At 41.6% G+C, this 19,410-nt stretch overlaps 1 long non-coding RNA gene across 2 annotated transcripts in view; it reads right to left on the minus strand.

Moving 5' to 3' along the window:
* The window catches only part of LOC130870806 (uncharacterized), a 333,335-nt gene that overhangs the window by 24,595 nt on the left and 289,330 nt on the right, over positions 1-19,410 (minus strand). The window contains exon 3 of one of the 2 annotated variants that reach the window (XR_009056797.1): positions 13,047-14,939. The exons of the other annotated variant lie outside the window; for it this stretch is intronic. This is a non-coding gene — a long non-coding RNA (uncharacterized LOC130870806). Of the gene's footprint in view, positions 1-13,046; positions 14,940-19,410 lie in introns of those variants that run through there. 2 annotated transcript variants of the gene reach the window in all.

Below are 19,410 nucleotides of genomic sequence, written 5' to 3' on the forward strand. Positions count from 1 at the left end.
TGCCAGGGTCCTTGCTTGAGTTAGGTTATATGCTAATGCCTTTACTTCTTGTTAGGCAGAAACCTTGATCACTGGTCTTTATGTCTCTCCTGCCCTAAGGACTTTAACCAGGGCTTTCTCCCAAGGAAACATCACATGTTTATTACCCATGAAAACCCTTTTAGAGGACTGTTTAGGGCACTATTGACGGGGGAAAGGAGTTGGTTTAGCTGCAGCCATACATAGGAGAGGAAACTTGGTCCTACCAGTTGCAGTGACATGAAGGGCCAGGAGAGAGACAGTTAAGAAAATTGGAGGTAGAAATTGCAAGGTCAAAAATGGTGTGTGGGGATGTATAGCTCCATATACAGGAGAGAGTACATTGAGGTTGTATGTGAACATCAAGAAATCAAAACATTAGGATTTCAAACATCTTGGATGTCATTGTTCACTATGGCAATCAGTGCCTGATGTTATTTAAACTTAAAATTAATTAAAATAAGATGAAATGAAAAATCTAGTTTGTAAGAAGTACAAAGTACCGCATATCAGATACTCAGTACCCACTGGAGACTAAGGACTATGCAGAATAGCAGCACAAACAGCATTGCCAAGTTCTCGGAACACATCGGGGACAGCATTGCTCCTCTGTTCTTGATTCTAGAAGCATTAACTGACCATCATCTTTGTCCTTGGCTCTGTATTGTGGAGGGTTTCAAAGCGTAAGTTCTGGAAAGTCCGGTGAAGGCACTCACAGCATGACCGTGGGCAAGCCTCCTGTCCACTCTGGTCTTTACTTTTATCAGCTATACAGTCGAGAGTAATTTACACAGCTGAGAGGGCTGCTGAAGGAGTAAATGAGTGTGTTTGTCCAATGTGCCTGTTTACATATATGCATGTACATTCATATATTCATGTGAATATGTTCTATGCATTCATGTGTGCGTACACATAGATATTCGTATGTGCCTTCGCACAGTTTCTGAATGGATTCACTGATGGCAAAACGTGAAGTCTTATCACTTGTTAGAGTTTATTAAAGTGGTGTTGATAACAACTGTGGCTCCTACTGCCCTGTTTATCATCCAGGAAAACTTCAGACAACCAATCATTAAGCAAACTGATAATTGTACACTGAGCCAGGCATGGGGCCCATGACTGGAATTCTAGTGTTCAGGAGGCTGAGACAGGAGAATAACCATGTATTTGAGGCAATCCTAGACTATCTGAACTTTAGGTCAGCCAGAGGTACTCAGTGAGACTATATTAAAAGAAACAACTCAATAATGATAAACTATGGGATGTAGAGGAAATGAATGGGCTGAAGAAGGATAGAGTACAATAGGAAAAGTTTTTGGAAGGAGGTACCCTTTACACTGAGACAAAGGGAGGAGAGATGCGAGCCTTGCAGACCGAGGAGGGGCGGAAGAATGCCTGGCAGGGGGTAAGTGTATTTATTGCACAGGACGGTGAGGCAACTGTAACACAAGGGACAGTGTGCAGCAGTTTGCTGGGGTGGAAAGTGATGCCAGAAAGCCTGCACCAGACAGAGGTGTCTACATATTCCCCCTCAGGCTATGCGAAGTCTGTATTGGAGGAGAAGCAGGGACACTTCAAGAGAAGGAAGAATTCAGACTCAGTTGGAAATGGAGAGAAATAATTAGTTTCTGGGGATGTTTGTGGTATAGTTCCAGCGAGACTTGCTGGAGAATTGGGGAGGGGACATTCAGGTGATAATAGTATTTGACTTCATGAACGAGGCTAGTGGGATTTTCATCTATTGAGATAAGACTTGTAGGGAATGTTCTTGATGAAGAAGAGCCAAAATGACTTGAAGGCAAGTAGTCTGCAAGAAATAGAAATCTGGTGTGCAGATGAAAGGCTGATGCTGGCTGAAGAGGAATGTGGGCATCATTGGCGTCTAGGTAACGCTGTGCATCAATGACATATAGAATAGGGACAGGTTTTTGACAGTTGCTCTAAAAGTCAAAAATAGGAAAAGGAAACCAGCAGAATAGAAGAAAATACTATAAAGATCTGCTTATTATTCAGGACTTGTCAAAAACTTTACATTTTAATAACAACTCAATTAAGCAACAAGAAAAAGACTTAAATGGATATTTCTCTAAAGAAGACATACTGTCTTTGTTTATTGCAAAAATGTAAATGAAAGCCACAAGAAGATGACTCTTCACATCCACTAGGATGCTATTGTAGTCAGGGTTTCTATTGCTGTGGTAAAACACGGTGACAAAAAGCAACTTGAGGAGAAAAGAGTTCATTTCAGTTTGCAGTTTACAGCTCATCCTCAGGGCAAGAACTCAAGGTAGTAACCTGGTAAGCAGTAACTGAAGTAGAGACCACAGAAGAACACTGCTTACTGACTTGTTCCTCATGGCTTGCTCAGTTGGCCTTTTTAATGCATCCCAGGACCTCAGGAGTGGCACCAACCACAGTAGGCTGGGCTCTCCTCTATCAACTAACCATGGGCCGATCTGGTGGGGGCATTTTCTCAAATGAGATTCCCTCCTCCCAAAGGTCAAGTTGACAAAACACTAACCAGGACATATGCTATCAAGAACAAATGTTGGCAAAAATGTGAAAATGTCAGAACCTTTTTCAGTTGCTATAGAAGTGTAAAATGATTCTACTGCTATGGAAAGAATTTTAGTAAGTTAAAATAATTAACTATTTATTAGCTAACATACTAGTGGATTTTTGTTAAATCCTCCTCATGCATCTAAAAGATAAAAGCAGTGGTTTGATTGAAAATAGCCTTCATAGGCCCATAGGGAGTGGTACTATAGGAGGCGTGGCCTTGTTGGAGGAAGTGTGTCACTGGGGGGTGGGCTTTGAGGTTTCAGAAGCCCCAGCCAGATTCATGTCATTCTCTTTTCTGGTTGCCTTTTGATCCAGAAATAGAACTCTTAGCTACTTCTCCAGCACTATGTCTACCTGCATGGCACCAGGCTTTCTGCCATGGTGACAATAGACTAAACCTCTGAAACTGTAAGTCAGCCCCAATGAAATGTTTTCCTTTGTAAGAGTTTGTTCTTGATCTTATTCTTTACAGCTAAGTAATATTTCATTTGTGTATGTGTATCACGTGTCCTTAATCTGTTCTTCAGTTGATAGACATCTTGGTTAATTCGATTTTCTAATTATTGAGAACTGAACCACAGTGAACGTGGATGTGCCGATGTATCTGTGGTAGACTATAAAGTCCTTTCTACCCAGGAGTTACATAGCTGGGTCAGATGGAGTTCTGCGTCTTGGTGTTTTTGTGTTTTGTCTTTTTAGAAACCTCCAGAGTGATTTCCAAGTGGCTGCAGTAGTTACTAGTTTACAACCCCGCTAACACTGTGTAAGGATTCTCCTTTTCCCCATCCCCATCAGCATTTGTTGTCATTTCTATTCCTGATCTTGGCCATTCTGACTGCCATGAGATTAAATTATAAAGCAGTTTGAATCTTCACAATCCTAATAGCTATGGATGTTGAGCACTTTTAAAAGTATTTCCTAGCCATTTGTATATCTTGTTTTGAAAACTTTCAGTTCAATTCCATAACCCATTTTAATTAAGTGGTTTGCTTTCTTGAAGTTTAGTTTGTAATGTTCTTTGAATACGCGCGATACTGATTCTCCATCAGATGTACAGCTGGCCAAGGTTTTCTCCCACTCTGTGGCTACCTCTTCACTTCATTGACAGTTTCCTTTGCTCTACAGAAGCTTTTGTACTTTCATGAGATCCCATTTGTGACCCATTTGTCCTGCTTCCTGTGCTGAGAGACCTATTCAGAAAGCCCACACTTGCCCCTACATACTGAAGCATCTCTCCATTTTATCCTCTGGCAGCTTCAGGGTATCAGGTCTTAAACTGAGGTGTTTGACCCACTGGGATTGAGTCTTGTGCAGGATGAGAGAAAAAAGGGGTCCAGTGCAATTTTTCTGCATGTTGAAATCAGTTTCCCTATCTTTATTTGAAGATAGTAGCTTCTCTCCAATATGTAGTTTGGGCATTTTTTTTTAAATTAGGTAGTTTTATTTATGTGGAATAAGATCTGGGTCCTCTATTCTATTCCACTGATCCACGTGTCTGTTTTCTGTTTGTTTGTTTGCTGTGTGTGTGTCATGTTGTTTTTAATACTGTATTTTTGTAGTATAATTTGAAATAAAAGAGGCAAATCCTCCAACAGCACTCCCTTTATTTGAGTTTGATTTGCCTATCTTTATTTTTTTTTGTGCCATCACATAAATTATAAGATTGCTTTTCTATGTTTGTGAAGAATAGCCCTAGAATTTTGACTGGGATTATATCGATTCTTCAGATTGTTTTTGGTAAGATGGCCATCATTACAACATTAATTCTCCTACTCAATGAGCCATTTTCTAGGATCTTTGTCAGTTTCTTTCTTTAGTGTTGTAAAGTTCTCATGGTAGAGGTCTTTCATTTTCTTGATCATGTTTATCCCTGAGTTATTTTTGTTTGACTTTTGGATGATGTAGGAAATGAGATTATTTCCCTGATATATTTTTTAAATGTATTTATCATTGGCACATGGAAGTCACTGATTTGTGTGTGTTAATTTTGAAAAAACTAAAGAAGGGGCTATTTATGTAGAGTATGAATAGATATACCCTGTATGGGTGAGCAACACTGCTCCCAGAGGACATGGAATATTAATGAAAATCTCAGTGCCAGGCACAGGTTATCTCCCTGTGGATTATCTTATGGGGTCAGAAAGGCCCCAGAGGGACTCAAACAATACAGGATGTTGCCATTGTTTTAGGCAACAGATGAGAACTGGATGGTAAGACCCTATTGCTGAGGACACAACTCTCTCTGAAATAAGTACAGAAAGAAACCAATTTCAAATTAACCAGAAAATATTCACCCTGCTTACTAGTTTACATAATTCCATAAGATGCTATGCAGGTTGCTGGGGGAGAAAAGTCATCATTGTTCTTACCCTGCTCTGGGCCATTCATGTTACAATACCAACCTGCTGCCAAGATGTATATGAGACATGCTCTCTAGCAGGGATTTCTTACCTGGTACTATAAACATGGTCAAAAGCCCATGACTGGGCAGATCATGGGCCCAGGGAACCTACCGTTGTTTTGTTAAATGACCGTGCTGTGACACTACCTTCTTTGTGTTAATATATGTATATTTGTGCTACTCTCAATTTTGATCAGAGAAGCTTTCTTTTACAGAGGGTAGTGGTTAATGCAGACATCATAAGTAGCCAAAATGCCGATTATATGTAACTCTGAGCACTCAGTTATTGATGGATCATTGATATCAACCTCCTACCATCCACAGCTCCAGGAACTTCACAGAAGAAGAAAGAATGGAAGCAGGAGCAGATGGAGAGAGCTATGAAACACATCAAATCAAAGCAGTCTCAGCTGCCTGCAGAAGACCTGAACATGATCAAGCCAGTCACACTTCCAGCGTGGTTGGGGACCGGACTCCTTGGACTCTAATCATAGCAGAGGCGCTATCAGCAGTCCAGAGCTACTGCAGGAAGGATCATCACTCTTCTTTGAATATAGGGTTACTGATAAGAGTGTTTGTTCCTTAGTGAACAACTGTACACACATACACACACACACATACAACTCAAATGGGCACTTACTGGACTCAGGGGGGGTACTAATAAAAAAATTAAAAGAGGACATAAAGTTGGGAAAGAAATAAAGAAATGGTATGGTCTGGGGAAGTTGTAGGGAGGTAGTGGTGGATCTATCTATACCATCAATGTGCATTGTATGAATATATGAAATTTTCAAACAAAAAAAATCATTAAAAAATCAGGACCACGAGGGATGCACCCACCCACTGTGACAGTGGAACTGATTTATTAGGAGCCCACCAAGGCCAGCTGGTCTGGGACTGAATAAGCATGGGTTTATTCCGGACTCTCTGAGCATGGCAGTCAATGAAGACTGATGAGAAGCCAAGGACAATGGCACTAGGTTTCAATCCTAATATATGAACTGGCTTTGTGGGAGCTTAGCCTGTTTAGAACCTCACCTTCCTGGACGTAGATAGAAGACCTTCGTCTTCCCGCAGGGCAGAGAATTTGGACTGCTCTTCAGTATCGAGAGGGAGGGGGAATGGTGTGGGGGGAGGAGAAGAGGAGTGGGGATAGGGGGAGGGGAGTGGGAGGAGGGGGCAATATTTGGGAGGAGGGGAGGGAAATGGGAAACGGGGAGCAGGTGGAAATTTTAATTAAAAAAGAATAAAAAATAAATAAATAAATAAATAAAAAAGAAGATAGAAAAAAAATCATTGTTTTTAAACATTAAAAACAGAATATCACATGACACAGCATTTTAACCTGCATTTCTACATCCAAGAGAAATGAAGGCATTTGTTTGCACAGAAACTTCTACATGGGTGTTTATAACCGTGGGTATTCATCACAGCCCAGAGGCAAGAAGATCAAATGCTTATGCACAACATCAGATGAGCAAATTCATACATTTCGTTACATACGTAAAGTGAAATATTATCCAACCATAAAAGGGCAAGCCTTGGAAATATTCTAAGTGAAAGACAAACATAAGTCACACATGCATGAATTTTTAAATAAAACATCTATAATAGATATGTCGTCAGGGCAGAAAGACTCATGTTTGCAAAGGGAAAAGGAAGAAGGCATGTGGAATTTCTTTAAGACCATAAAGAATTCACACTAAAGCATGCAAGGGTTTGATGTGAGAGGGTCTTCTGTTTTGTGTTGATTTCATTAGTTAATAAAGAAACTGCCTTGGCCCTTTGATAGGACAGAAAATTAGGTAGGTGGAGTAAACAGAACAGAATGCTGGGAAGAAGGGAAGTAAGGCAGACGCCATGCCTCTCCTCTCCAGGGCAGACGCCATGGAGCCAGCCACCAGGTCAGATGTGCTGAATCTTTCCCAGTAAGTCACCACCTCATGGTGCTACACAGATTATTAGAAATGGGTTAATCAAGATGTGAGAGTTAGCCAGTAAGAGGCTAGAGCTAATGGGCCAGGCAGTGTTTAACAGAATACAGCTTCCATGTTATTATTTCCGGGGCTAAGCTAGCCATGCAGGAGTCGAGCAGGACATGAAAAGCAGGCCTGCTGGCAGCTCATTCTACAAGGGTTGCACAGTATGATTACTGTGACAAATGCCATTGGATTCTACATTTTAATATGTTTAGCATTATATGAGTTCCACCTCTGCTAAAACATGATAAAAACAAGACTGTTAGATATGTATTCCTGGTGAGAAATGCATAATAAAACAATGCATGTGTACAGGTACTCAGGCTTACAGTATGGTGAAATGTCTGTCACATTTGAAAACAGCAACATAAAGGACATGGACAACAATTAAACAGCTTAGGATGTAAGTAAAGAGAGCAGGCAGCAGCGGAAATCTCCAGGAAGAACTGGAGCAAACCTCCCACAGGGAAGGGAAGATCAGTCTACCACTCTGCAGACACGAGCTCACTTTATTCTAGATCCTATATGATACATACAGAGCTGCTAGAAGGCCTTTGGACTGGGTAACATATAGATAAATGGCGGTACAACAAGGTTACAAGTTATAGAACAGGTACAAATATTTTCCAGTGCACTAGAATTAAATTAGTATGAATTTGAAACTAGATTTTGAAAAGCTAAGATGTATGTTGCCAGCAAAACGGTATCCACTCTTGAAATGATTTTTAAATACAGTAAAATATTAAAGAAATCGAAACACTAAAAAAAAAAAATGCCAATTCACCATGAAGGAAGACAGCACAGGAGGGATGGAACCAATAGATAGTATTTACTGAGGATGAGGACCCAAGCACAGAAAACCAAATGTTGCATATTCCCACTTGTACAGATCTAAGCATCAAATCTTTAGATTTGTGTGCTTAACTTGAAATATCTGTAGAATCCAGGGAAGTAGAAATGGGTCATTGGTGGAGAAGGGGAAGAAATACATATGGAGATGGGGACAGTAGAGCACAGGGGTAGGAAGTAACCAAAGAGAATAACAGCTCTGGAGGGAGATTTAAACAGGAGGGTAGGGAGCAGGATAGCTAACACTAAGGATATTTGGGAAAATTCATATGAAAACTTTTGTATTTGTATATGTATACACACACACACACACATATATATATTAGACCCTTTCATATATATATATATATATATATATGAAAGGGTCTAATTTGAGCTACCCTACAGAGGAGATGCTTCTCTAAAAACCTATGGGTTACCAAATAAAAAGCCATATGTATGTATGTATATATGTATGTATGTATGAATATATTTAAAGATCACAAAATTGGAGGTATAGGGAGGAGGTTAAATCTGGAAGGAGTTAGGGGGAATGGAGGGTAAATATGACCAAAATACAATGTATAAAATTCGCAAAAATATTAATAAAAATATTTTAAAAGAAATATAAAAAGCTCAAGTATCAGGTGAGATCAGGGTTGTTGAAACATGATAGGCTGCTGCTGTTATTCTTAGTTGTCCCCCAGAACTTGATATTAAAACCTTATTGCTGAAGACGCCACAACTTTGGTCACAGAACACGGAGAAATGAAGTTGGTACTGAAGGAAGAGTCCACCTAACTGGTGAGCTCACACAGTCCTGGGAGGGTGCTGTGCAAGCTATTGGGAGAAAAAAAGGCCACTAACAATTTTACTCAGCTGTGAACACTTGAAGTTATGACAACAGCTGTGCATAAGAAGTGTTGATGGGTGCAATAGAGGCACAAATATTATGGCATCAACCAACTACCTTCGGATTGGATTTAAGGCTTGCTCTAGAGAGGAGATACCTGCCTGATATTACACGTCTGGCCAAGAACCCATGGTTGGGGAGTTCACAGACTCCATGTATGAACATAACACTATTACTTTCTAGATGGACTTTGTAGTGATCTGATACTTCTATACCGCTAGGTTAGGGCAGTTCTCACATCTCATAGGAGAAGTTTCTTTGAGCAGTAAACAGCAGCTAATGCAGAAACTCACAAAGTGCAGAGAACACGAATGTGTGGAGCACTCAGTCAGAAGTGGGACACATGTATCACACCCACTCCTCCAAAGCTCAGGATTGTTTTGGATGAAGGAGCACAAGAATTATGAGGGCGAGAGGTTGGGGAGGACTGGAGGGAAACAATGTCTTCTGGATATGACAAGATAAGTGTACTCACAAACCCACAGCTCTAGTGCTCGTCTGCATAAGACCTGTGCAAGAGAAAGCCACTCAGTATTCCAGCACAGAGAGGGAGGCTGTCCTGAGTCTCCACCCCTCAATGAGGAACTATTGACAACTGATGGCTTCTGTGAGAGGAGGAGTCCACTTTGATAAGGGTGTGGCTCCTAGTATCTAAACAAACAGGTAGGGTATGGTTCCACACCCAAGCATATATAGGCAGTATAAACTGGACTTACTATTTGTTATTTAAAAAAAAAAAAAAGAGGAAGAAGATTTAAAACTGAGAAGGAATAGAGAGTGGAGTGTGGAAATAAACCCAGGAAGAACTGGAGGTAGGAGTAATGGTAAATATAATTTAAAACACATTGTATTTATGTATGACATTCTCAAAAAATTAATGAAAACATATTTTAATTTTTTTTAAATCAAAGGCATGAAAATGCTGTACTATAATATATCTATGCCTTGTAACAGAAGACAGTAAAAGAGGGATAAAATCTATGAGCAACATTTGAAGCACGGAAAGCCAAAAGCAAAGTGGCAGAAGTAAATTGAACCTTAATTACAAATAATTACCCAATCCAGTCAAAAGGCAGGGATTATCAGACTGTATTAAAACATGAAACAAGACCCAAGTATACGCTGCATAAAGGAAACACACTTTAGATCCAAAGATACAAATAGGCTGAAAGCAATAGGAAGGGAAAGATAAACCAGGCAAACAGCAGCCCTGAGCAAGCTGTATTAATATCAGACAACGGGGACTTTGAAATAAGAGCTAGGAAAGAGGAGACCACCCAGGAAGAAGACAGGGGTAGCTAGGAATAGAAAGTTTGGGGTGAGACTCTGGGAATTCTCAAATTAAGAAGTAGGACAAAGAGGAAAGATTTTTGTGAAAGAAAACCCATACTACGGCCTTTCTCTAGGCCATGGTCTAAAGTACACCTTAGAACCCTTCAACCCCCACTTGCGCACTGACCCCGCGTCTGACAAATGAAGAAACGATAGACATGAATAGTGACTTTCCGAGCAGAGGGGTAACAAAGCAGGGCTGAACCTAAAACCTTCTATTTTCTTTCTCTGTGTCTTTCTGTTTTACCCACCTTTATTCCCTATTCCCCTCCCCAGATCCCTTCTTCTCTCATACTCATTGGGGTTTGAATTAGTCAGGGTTCCCTAGAGGTACAGAACTTACAGAAAGAATCTCTGTTTATAGAGAAAGGGGATTTATTAGAACAGCTTACAGGCTGTGGCCCCACTGGGTCAACAATGGCTGCCTATGAAGACAATGTCTAAGAATCCAGTGGCTGTTCAGTCCACAGGCTGGATGTCTCAGCTGGTCTTCAGCAGACATTGGAATTCCAAAGAAGTAGACTCTAATGCCACTGAAGGAATGGGCTTGCTACAGAGACAGAGCAAACAGGCAAAGAGCAGCACCTTCCTTCTTTCATGTCCTTATATAGGCTTCCAGCAGAAGGCTTGGCCCAGATTGGAGGGGTCTCTTCCCACCTCAAAGATCCAGATTAGAATTAGATCATTCCACTTTAAATTCAGGGGGAAAAATCCCTCATAGATGTTCCCCATGTAGAGGCTTTAGTTAATTCCACATGGAGTCAAGTTGACAACCAAGAACAACCATCACAGTCTATACGACTACTTTTGGAACCTCAAGATTGTAGATGTGCAGCCTGCTGGGATCTTTGGAGAACACTATCAAGATTTCAAGTTTATGGAAGGAATTTAAGCTGTCCTTGAACTATCTGTTCCTTAGGGAATGACTGGCTGTCTCCCTGGGGTTTAGATTTGAAAAGTCACACTCTTAAGATGTGACTGATGCGTGAGGAAAACGCCCTACTTCTGTGAGTCGATGCATTGGACTGAAGAACACAGTCACCCTATCAGAGACCTTGAAGGACCTGGGAGACCCGAAGGGACCTGGAAGAAGTAATGTCCCTGCAGCAAGTACTTGATCCACAGGCAGAAAGTGGCAATTATGGAGAGTCTAGAGATGCTACCATGTTGTGGCTTTGATACCATTGCAAATATCCCAGTGAATCCAGATGTTAGAACCCACTCATGTCTATGAGAAAGCAAATGCATGGCCACTCTCTTATCATGGAAATGTCAATGATTCTTTATTGCCTGGACATTTCAATTGTTTGTTGGCATTGACGCATGATGTCTATGCCCTTGGGTGGCTTTTATTTGGGAAAAGTATCAACAGGCAGATCCTCCCATTCTCAGAGGTCCATGAGAATTCAGTAGAGATAATCTGAGTTTACGGTTTATATCCTTCATAGTGGTGTCCCTGCTTCCTCACTGTCATTATCTGCAATAAGAATCGGATCCCAGGGCGAGTCCTAATCAACCACAGTAGAATCAAATTCCTCTCCTTAAGGAGGAGGGGGAAGAGGAGGAAGGAATAAAAGGGTTGTTGTATACAGAACTGTATTTAGTAATGGTAAATAGTAATTGTTTAGAATAGTACATCACTATCACAATAAATACAAACGGAGCCAGCTCCTCTTGGAACATAAGCAGTGATGAAGACAAAGATTAGGTAGTTTGGAAAACCATAGAGCCCTGACGTGGGTTACAGCCGAAGGTCTCAGACAACTTACAATTGCATTCATGAAGAATGAATTTGACATGGGACAGTGTAAGGCGATTTATTGGTTCCTTCCCACTGTTACATGAGCATGGGAGGCTGAGCCAAACATTTCGTTATTTATAAACTCCAACATATTAAGCTATTGCTCTGGGATCGAGTTTCATTTCACACATCTCATTTCCTCTTCAATTCTAGGCATCTGGGCACAGTAAGAATTCTGATACTCAGTGGAAGGTGACCCTGAGGGGTGTTGGCAGCTTTCCTTATTACTGTCAATAGAAGAAAGAAATTATCGATGCATAAGTTCCGCTTTTCTGCTGATGCCTTACAGAGAACTCTCAGATAGCTCGGGCTCATGAAAGAGATGGAATCACGATTGACAATGCTCCTGTAGGACATTATAAGAGAACCAATTTGGACTACTTAAGTGCACAGAGAGAGGTATGGGTTCGCATGTTTATTTGAGTGCGTATATATGTATAAGCGTCTGCACGTGTGTGGAAGCCAGACTTTCAACCATAGGTATAAGTCTTCAGAAGGCATTCACCTTGGTTTTTGAGACAAAACTTGCACTTGAACCTGTGGTTCACCTATTAAATTAGACCAGATGGTCAGCCAGCCCCAGGATCCAGTCGTCTCTACCTACTCAGCACTGGAATCATAAATGCATGCCATCATTCCTGACTTCCTTTATGTGGGTCCTGGGAATTGAACTTAGGTCCTCATGCTTATTCTGTAAATACTTTATCAACTGAACCATCTCCCTACTCCTTAATCCTCTCTCAGTTTGGTGTTCATGATGTGGAAAGTAAGGGGCAATTGTAACGTGGAGGGAGCATGGAGGGAAAAGGAAACCCTAACAACTCTCATTGCTATAATTCATCACATCTTTAAATGTTTAAAAAAATCTTTAGTGTTTTCTTAATTAAACATGGATGCTACTATTAAGAAAGAGAAAATAAACTTGTGGACATTTATAGTCAACTTTTATCAACAAAAGTGTTTAGTACTGTGTATGCAACTTATTAATATTAAAGCATAATGTCCATTCTTATTTCTGAAGACTATGAACCAGGTAAGTGTAACACATTTCTCTAAATATAAGTAAAAGCCAACAGTGCTGAATATAGAAAACACTCTTAAAACACAACTTGTTTTTACTAGGTCCTAACCTTTTCTTTTTTCTTAAATTTATTTATTATAAATTTCTGCCTCCTCCCCACCACCGCCTCCCATATCCCTCCCCCTCCCCCAATCAACTCCCCCTCTCTCATCAGCCCTAAGAGCAGTAAGGGTTCCCTGCCCTGTGGGGAGTCCAAGGACCTCCCACCTCCTTCCAGGTCTATTAAGGTGAACATCCAAACAGCCTAGGCTCCCACAAAGCCAGTATGTGCAGTAGGATCAAAACCCAGTGCCATTGTTCTTGACTTCTCAGCAGTCCTCATTGTCCACTATGTTCAGCGAGTCTGGTTTTATCCCATGCTTTTTCAGACCCAGTCCAGCTGGCCTTGGTGAGTTCCCAAAAGAACATCCCCATTGTCTCATTATGTGAGTGCACCCCTCATGGCCCCGAGTTCCTTGCTCGTGCTCTCTCTCCTTCTGCTCCTGGTTTGGACCTTGGGGTTGTAGTCTGGTGCTCCAATGTGGGACTCTGTCTCTGTCTCCTTTCATCACCTGATGAAGGTTAATATCCAGGAGGATGTCTATATGTTTTTCTTTGGGTTCACCTTCTTATTTAGCTTCTCTAGGATCACAAATTATAGGTTCAATGTCCTTTATTTATGGCTAGAAACCAAATATGAGTGACGTGAGGTAAGCCAGACCCAAAAAGAGGAACATGGGATGTACTCACTCATATTTGGTCTCTAACCTTTTCTTGAGATTTTATTTCATTGTAAAGATTTTATTCCTTAGGAACTTCATTCACAATACAGTAAGCAAAGGGTCATTAATAAGAGTCCTGTATCATTATAATCTGCTGGACTCCATGCTGACGCTTTATACGTGATGCTTCTCAAACACAGCAGCATTATCTCAAGGTGCTCACATCAATATAGCAATATATTAGTTGTGTTTTAATAAATAAATCTTGTCTGAAAATCAGAGGGCAAAACAGCCACACTAGTCAGCCATATAGGCCAGGGAGTGGTGGCAAACACCTCTAATCCCAGGACTCAGGAGACAGAGGCAGACAGATCTCTGTGAGTTCAAGGCCACCCTGGGTTACCAAAGACTGGTCAAGAAACAGATCCAGGTGGTGGTGGTTCACACTTTTAATCCCAGCACTAGAGAGGTGGAGAGAAGAGCGACATGACTGGGCAGAAAGAGGAGGATAAAGGAGAAGAGACAGGAACTCACTGTGGTGTGGACTCTGAGGATTTGTGGAGACCTTTTCAGTATGAAAATCTGGTAGAGGTAAAAGGTCTCTCTAGTGGTTGACTGCTTTGCTTTTCTGATCTTCAGCTTGAACATGTCTCTGGGTTTTTATTATTCTTGTCATACATCAATGTGCCAGTGGGCCTGTGCCGCGTCATTTTTAAGTACACCAAATTCAAGAAACCACTGATTGTACCCATTCAACAAAAATATTGCCTGTCTAGAGGGATAACCAGAAAAGCAGAAGAAATCAGCTTCCCAAATGCTTCCCCGCCACTATCTAGTTATTCTCCCCTGCAATATTCTAACAGACCACCTCTATGTGGCTACTTAAAGAAGGAAGCAGGGGCTATGTGTGCGAAAGAATAATTTCCAGATGGTTTCTCTCAGGAACCATCACTGCCCATGTCAGGTTGGCATGAGCACTAAGTGCCGTTCAGTGGTTTGTCTCTGTGGATAGCCATTTCCTCCTCAGCACCAAAGATCCAGTCAATGATGCTTTTTAAGCTGTCCAGGAATCCCAAGCTGAATTGACATGAATGAGTTCCTTGTCTTCTCATTCTGTCAAACAGAATAGCTGTAGGCTTCCTACAAGGAGGCAACGTCAGGAAATAACACAGTAGCGTCAGATAGTCCAGGTTTGGAGGTCCTCCTTGGGATCTCAGAATTATCTCTTCTAATCTGAATGAACATAAGTCACTGGTACCCATCTCATCTTGGAACAAGGACTCCCTTGAAAATCTGCAGAAGGAGTGCTGGAGCTTCTCCTCCCTGAAAAATACACAAAAATGAAAACTTCCTTAAAACCTATTCATAAAGCCAGTTCAGGTGAGGGGAAACGGGTCCAAGAATCCCAGGTTGCCTACCCATGTTCCTGTAAGTCTGAATTTGGTCCTCTTTAAATTATTCATTGCTACCTTTTACAAGGGCTGGATTACACTCAGGGGTCGCACAGCAACCCGAGGAAATCACATTCAGGTTCCAGGTGGTCCAGCTTTCTTCACCCCAGAACCATGTCTGTCAAATGTGTCTATACATCAGGTGCTATGCCAGCTCATTCTTCCCTTCTCTGTCCCTGACCTCAAACCAAAGCATCAAAACAGAAATCTTACCTAATGGGTTTCACTGCTGGCAAAGTCCCACAGAATACTATTCTGCTGGTGGTTTCTGTGAGGTGAAATCCTTCCAAATGGTCCTAGCTCTACCCAGAACACTCAGTATTTTTCTGGTACTTTTACGATCTAATCTAATTCCCTTCTCAGCAATGAAAGTCCATGCTTACACACTGCATTTGTGTGCATTTTCATCTTGACAGAGTTGTGATCTTCACGTGACTCTCCTCATGACAGACATTCCACTCTACGCTATTTCTAAGTCAATGCAGCTGGGTGGGGAAGATTGACAGGTAGGTAGTAGTAAGGCTTATCATTACAAGCATGAGAATCTGGGTCCAAATCCCTGACACTCACATAGAAAGTGGGGTGTGATTACATGTGTCTAGAACCACAGCCCTGGGGTGACCAATGACAAGAGGATTACTGGGGTTTGCTGGCCACTAGCCCTGCTCCAGGTTTGCAGAGAGACCCTGTCTCAAAGTAGAAAGTCTGTCTCAAACTGATGGACACACGGAGGTCTCTGTGCTCAGCACATATCCAGTGTCCTGTGTACCAGTGCATGTGTGCACATGCACGCACACACACACACACACACACACACCAGACACACACCATACAAACACATACAGTGTAAAACTAAAAAAAAAATATCATTACTGCTGCTTAATCAAATGGTTCCCCTTCAGAAATAGAGTTTGATGCATTTTTCAAAGCAGCAATGACTTCTCCCTGGATCCTCTTTTGATTGCCCACCTTAAAATCCCCAGCCACTTTTCTTCTTCCTAATTCTTATAGCTCATGCTCATGTGTGTGGGGGGAGGGGGTAGTGGTTAATCCTGTTTGTCTTTTCCTTCATCCACCATTTAGTACCACCAAGCAGGTTTATGGCTCGCTATTGACTCTACCTCACCTCTTGATGGGTCAGTTTAAATGAAGACTGGTTTAAAAAATAGAAAAGAAGAAAGAAAGAAAAGGTCATTCTTCAAATGAGCCCAAACTATCAGATGTTTTAGTCAGCAACTACTAAAGGCTGTCCGCATACAGGCTGAAAACATGGCGTCTGCCTTGAATATGGAGCCTTTAGCTGAGAATGTTCCTCTGGCTTCTATTTTCTTTCACTGTCGTTTTTTATTATTAAGACCAATTACCCACACTACAGGTTGCCTTTGGGAGTAATAGGGTGAATATCACTCAGGCCAAACCAACCAGCCTCTCTCTGTAAACGAACTTTCCACAAGAGGAGTCTAACGTGGAGTAGCTTCCATTTCACTGCATGGCCCTAAATGCCTCCTGGTTGTAATTAAGTACTTCAAAGTCTTCCAAACACCCTTTTAGAAATGACTGCCCCAAATACAAAATGATGTCCAATCAGATGTAAATCATCCCGCAGCAGGGAGGGAGAGACTTGGGGAGCAGTCATCAGCCCTTGGACTAATCAGAAAGCCTGGTCCCCTGATGAGGATTTTCGTTTCCTCGTTTGTCATTCTAACCACTGAGGTCTCAAGTGGCCAATTTGCTCCCTATTGGTAATCAGCTAGTTATTTTTACTCTCATTCCTCCCTCTGGGACTGTCAAACTACTCGGAGCAATTCATCACCCTTTTGGGTCAAACTCTTCTATGACGGGAAGTGAGGGAAGAGAGATATTATTCTGCAAAAGATAAAAATCAAATAGTTCATCATTTATATTCAGTTTTTAAACAATGATTTCCCCAATGAGGTAAGTAAAATAATAACACAACTGGGTAGATGTGGAAAAAATGAAAGAAAGAAAGAAAGAAGAGAGAGAGAGAGAGAGAGAGAGAGAGAGAGAGAGAGAGAGAGAGAGAGAGAAAGAAAGAAAGAAAGAAAGAAAGAAAGAAAGAAAGAAAGAAAGAAAGAAAGAAAGACCAGCTCCAGGCTAAGCACATTATGCAATGGAAATGATCTCCGGCTGTGAAGTTTGTAGCTCTGAAATGACGTGTTCTTCGATTGTCTTTACAACTCCCCAAAGAGTGTCATCTTACATTCATTACTTGCTTTGCAGGAAGCTGCCCCTATGAAAATTATCAATGCAGAAAGGAGCGTACTAAGGCTGCAGGAGACATTAGTGGTTATCCTAAACCACGCTAGCCCGCCTGCCACCTGGGAGGAAGGTAGCCTTTGAAGGTTGTTTGGTCTGAAACAGGACATTTGCTGTGGTACCGAACATCCCTGCTTCCATCTGCCCCTGCGGGGACTTCTCACTTACAGGATCCCACTTTGGACCACATCCCTCATTTCCCTCCTTCCCCCCTAGCAATTGCCGTCTGGCTCTAGCAAAACCATTTCCAAACACGGTTGGTTCCAGGCGTTTCATTTCTCCGAGTTCACCTTGGGGGCCACGCAAAGGTTGGCTTCGCTTCTCTCTGCAGCCGAGCCTCTGATATCAGTACGCTTTCGCATTAGTGGGTGTCTGTGGTGCTGTCCTCTCGGGGTTCCCTCAGCCATTCTGAAGAACCAAATTTCAAGGGCCGACTGGTCCCCACAGCCGGTGGTTTGTACTCCCCAAGTCCAGGCTCAGCCTTGAGAAAGATGTTAGTATGACAGAAATTGGCATTTTCTTGGCATTTCCTTTGCCTATAGCCAGCTCTTTATTCCTTGGAAGAAAGCTGAGAGCTGAATAGCCCTTCTAGCTGTTTCCTTAGAGACCGGCTTTGGGCGGCAGCATGATCTGAATCTTGAAATGCTTGTCTTCCTCCGCCAGTTTCGCTGTCTTGAACCTCCTCTTGTGCCTTTACACTGTATACATGCTGTCTTGTGTCACTTTTTAGTTGTGCCTATCTCTACCGAGAATGCAAGGAGGCAGAGAAACCACATTTACACGCCCATTTCAAGTGCTCCAGCTTTTCGTCTCCTAATTCCCTCCAAGCAGGGCTGTTTGCACACCGGGTGATGTCACCCAACAGCTGTCTTGGACTGAAAACTGGAATGCTTGTGGATTTCCAGTCTTTTGTCTTACCTACCCAACGATCTGTCTCCTTTCCAAAACACTAGAGAAATAAAAGAATGCTTGGCTCCCTTGCCCGAGAATCGAATCTTATGGCTTTAAAGAAACTGTTTCACAATTTACTCAGCTAATGCTTTAGTATAATTGTCTAATTTAGTTTGTAATTGTCAAATTTGATTCTAAATTTGCTTTCAAGAATCATTAACTGTAATGTGTTATGGAAATGAGCTTTAATATTTAGTGGAAAAAATACATTTTTATACAAGTCTATTTTCCAATTTGCACTTTGGGGAGAGGAAGTGTGTGTGTGTGTGTGTGTGTGTTTGCATGTGTGTGTGTGTGCACATGCATTAGAGAGTGTGCACTAGGGTGGGAGAGATTATAATTTATCTGCCCAGTGTCTCCAGGTTTACCTAAATATACTACACTTTTATATATGGTGTAGTTTAGGCTTATAGATCCCTTAGATATAATGAATGGAGCTGTCTGTGTCCCATTTTATGCAAAAAATTAATCAGTTTAATTACTTATCTTTTAATGTGTATCCTTATTAGCCATCCTTACCAAATGACATCCTGTTACATACACACATGCGTTATCAGTGACATCATGATTTCTCCCCCATCTCCTACCCTTTCATCTTGTTCTGCGCCATCATGACACTGCATCCTCTGCTCCTTGCCCCTGCTTTGCCCATTGCGTTGTTCATTCTCTTTATTCCTCCAAATGTTTGTTTATACAAGACCGAGGCAGTTGCCAGTGAGTGCTTCTCCAGACTGCCATGGATCACCTGGAGGCCATGCGGACCTTGCTTGCAGTGCAACACGTTCTTAGAAACTCTATCTGTTTAACCAGCACCCAGACTGAGGAAAAGAATTCCGAAACTGGAGGGCACTTGACATAATCATTATAAACAAAACAGTAGCTCATATTTTGTTGTCTCCCTCTTCCCCTTTTACTCATTATCTTTTATAAATGTTAAAAAAAATATTGGCTGGTGAAAGATTCAGAAAGAACCATCCACACCAAATGAAATGAAACAAGAGGACTGTCCTTTGTCTCAGATCGGTTGGGAAGAACTCATGCTGATAACCTAAAACCCTATCAGATTTTGCCCCTGTCTATTCTAGGTTGCTTAGGGAGCCTTCTGTAAAATTGTG

Source organism: Chionomys nivalis, chromosome 1 (assembly GCF_950005125.1).
Source record: "Chionomys nivalis chromosome 1, mChiNiv1.1, whole genome shotgun sequence".
Lineage (NCBI taxonomy): Eukaryota > Metazoa > Chordata > Mammalia > Rodentia > Cricetidae > Chionomys > Chionomys nivalis.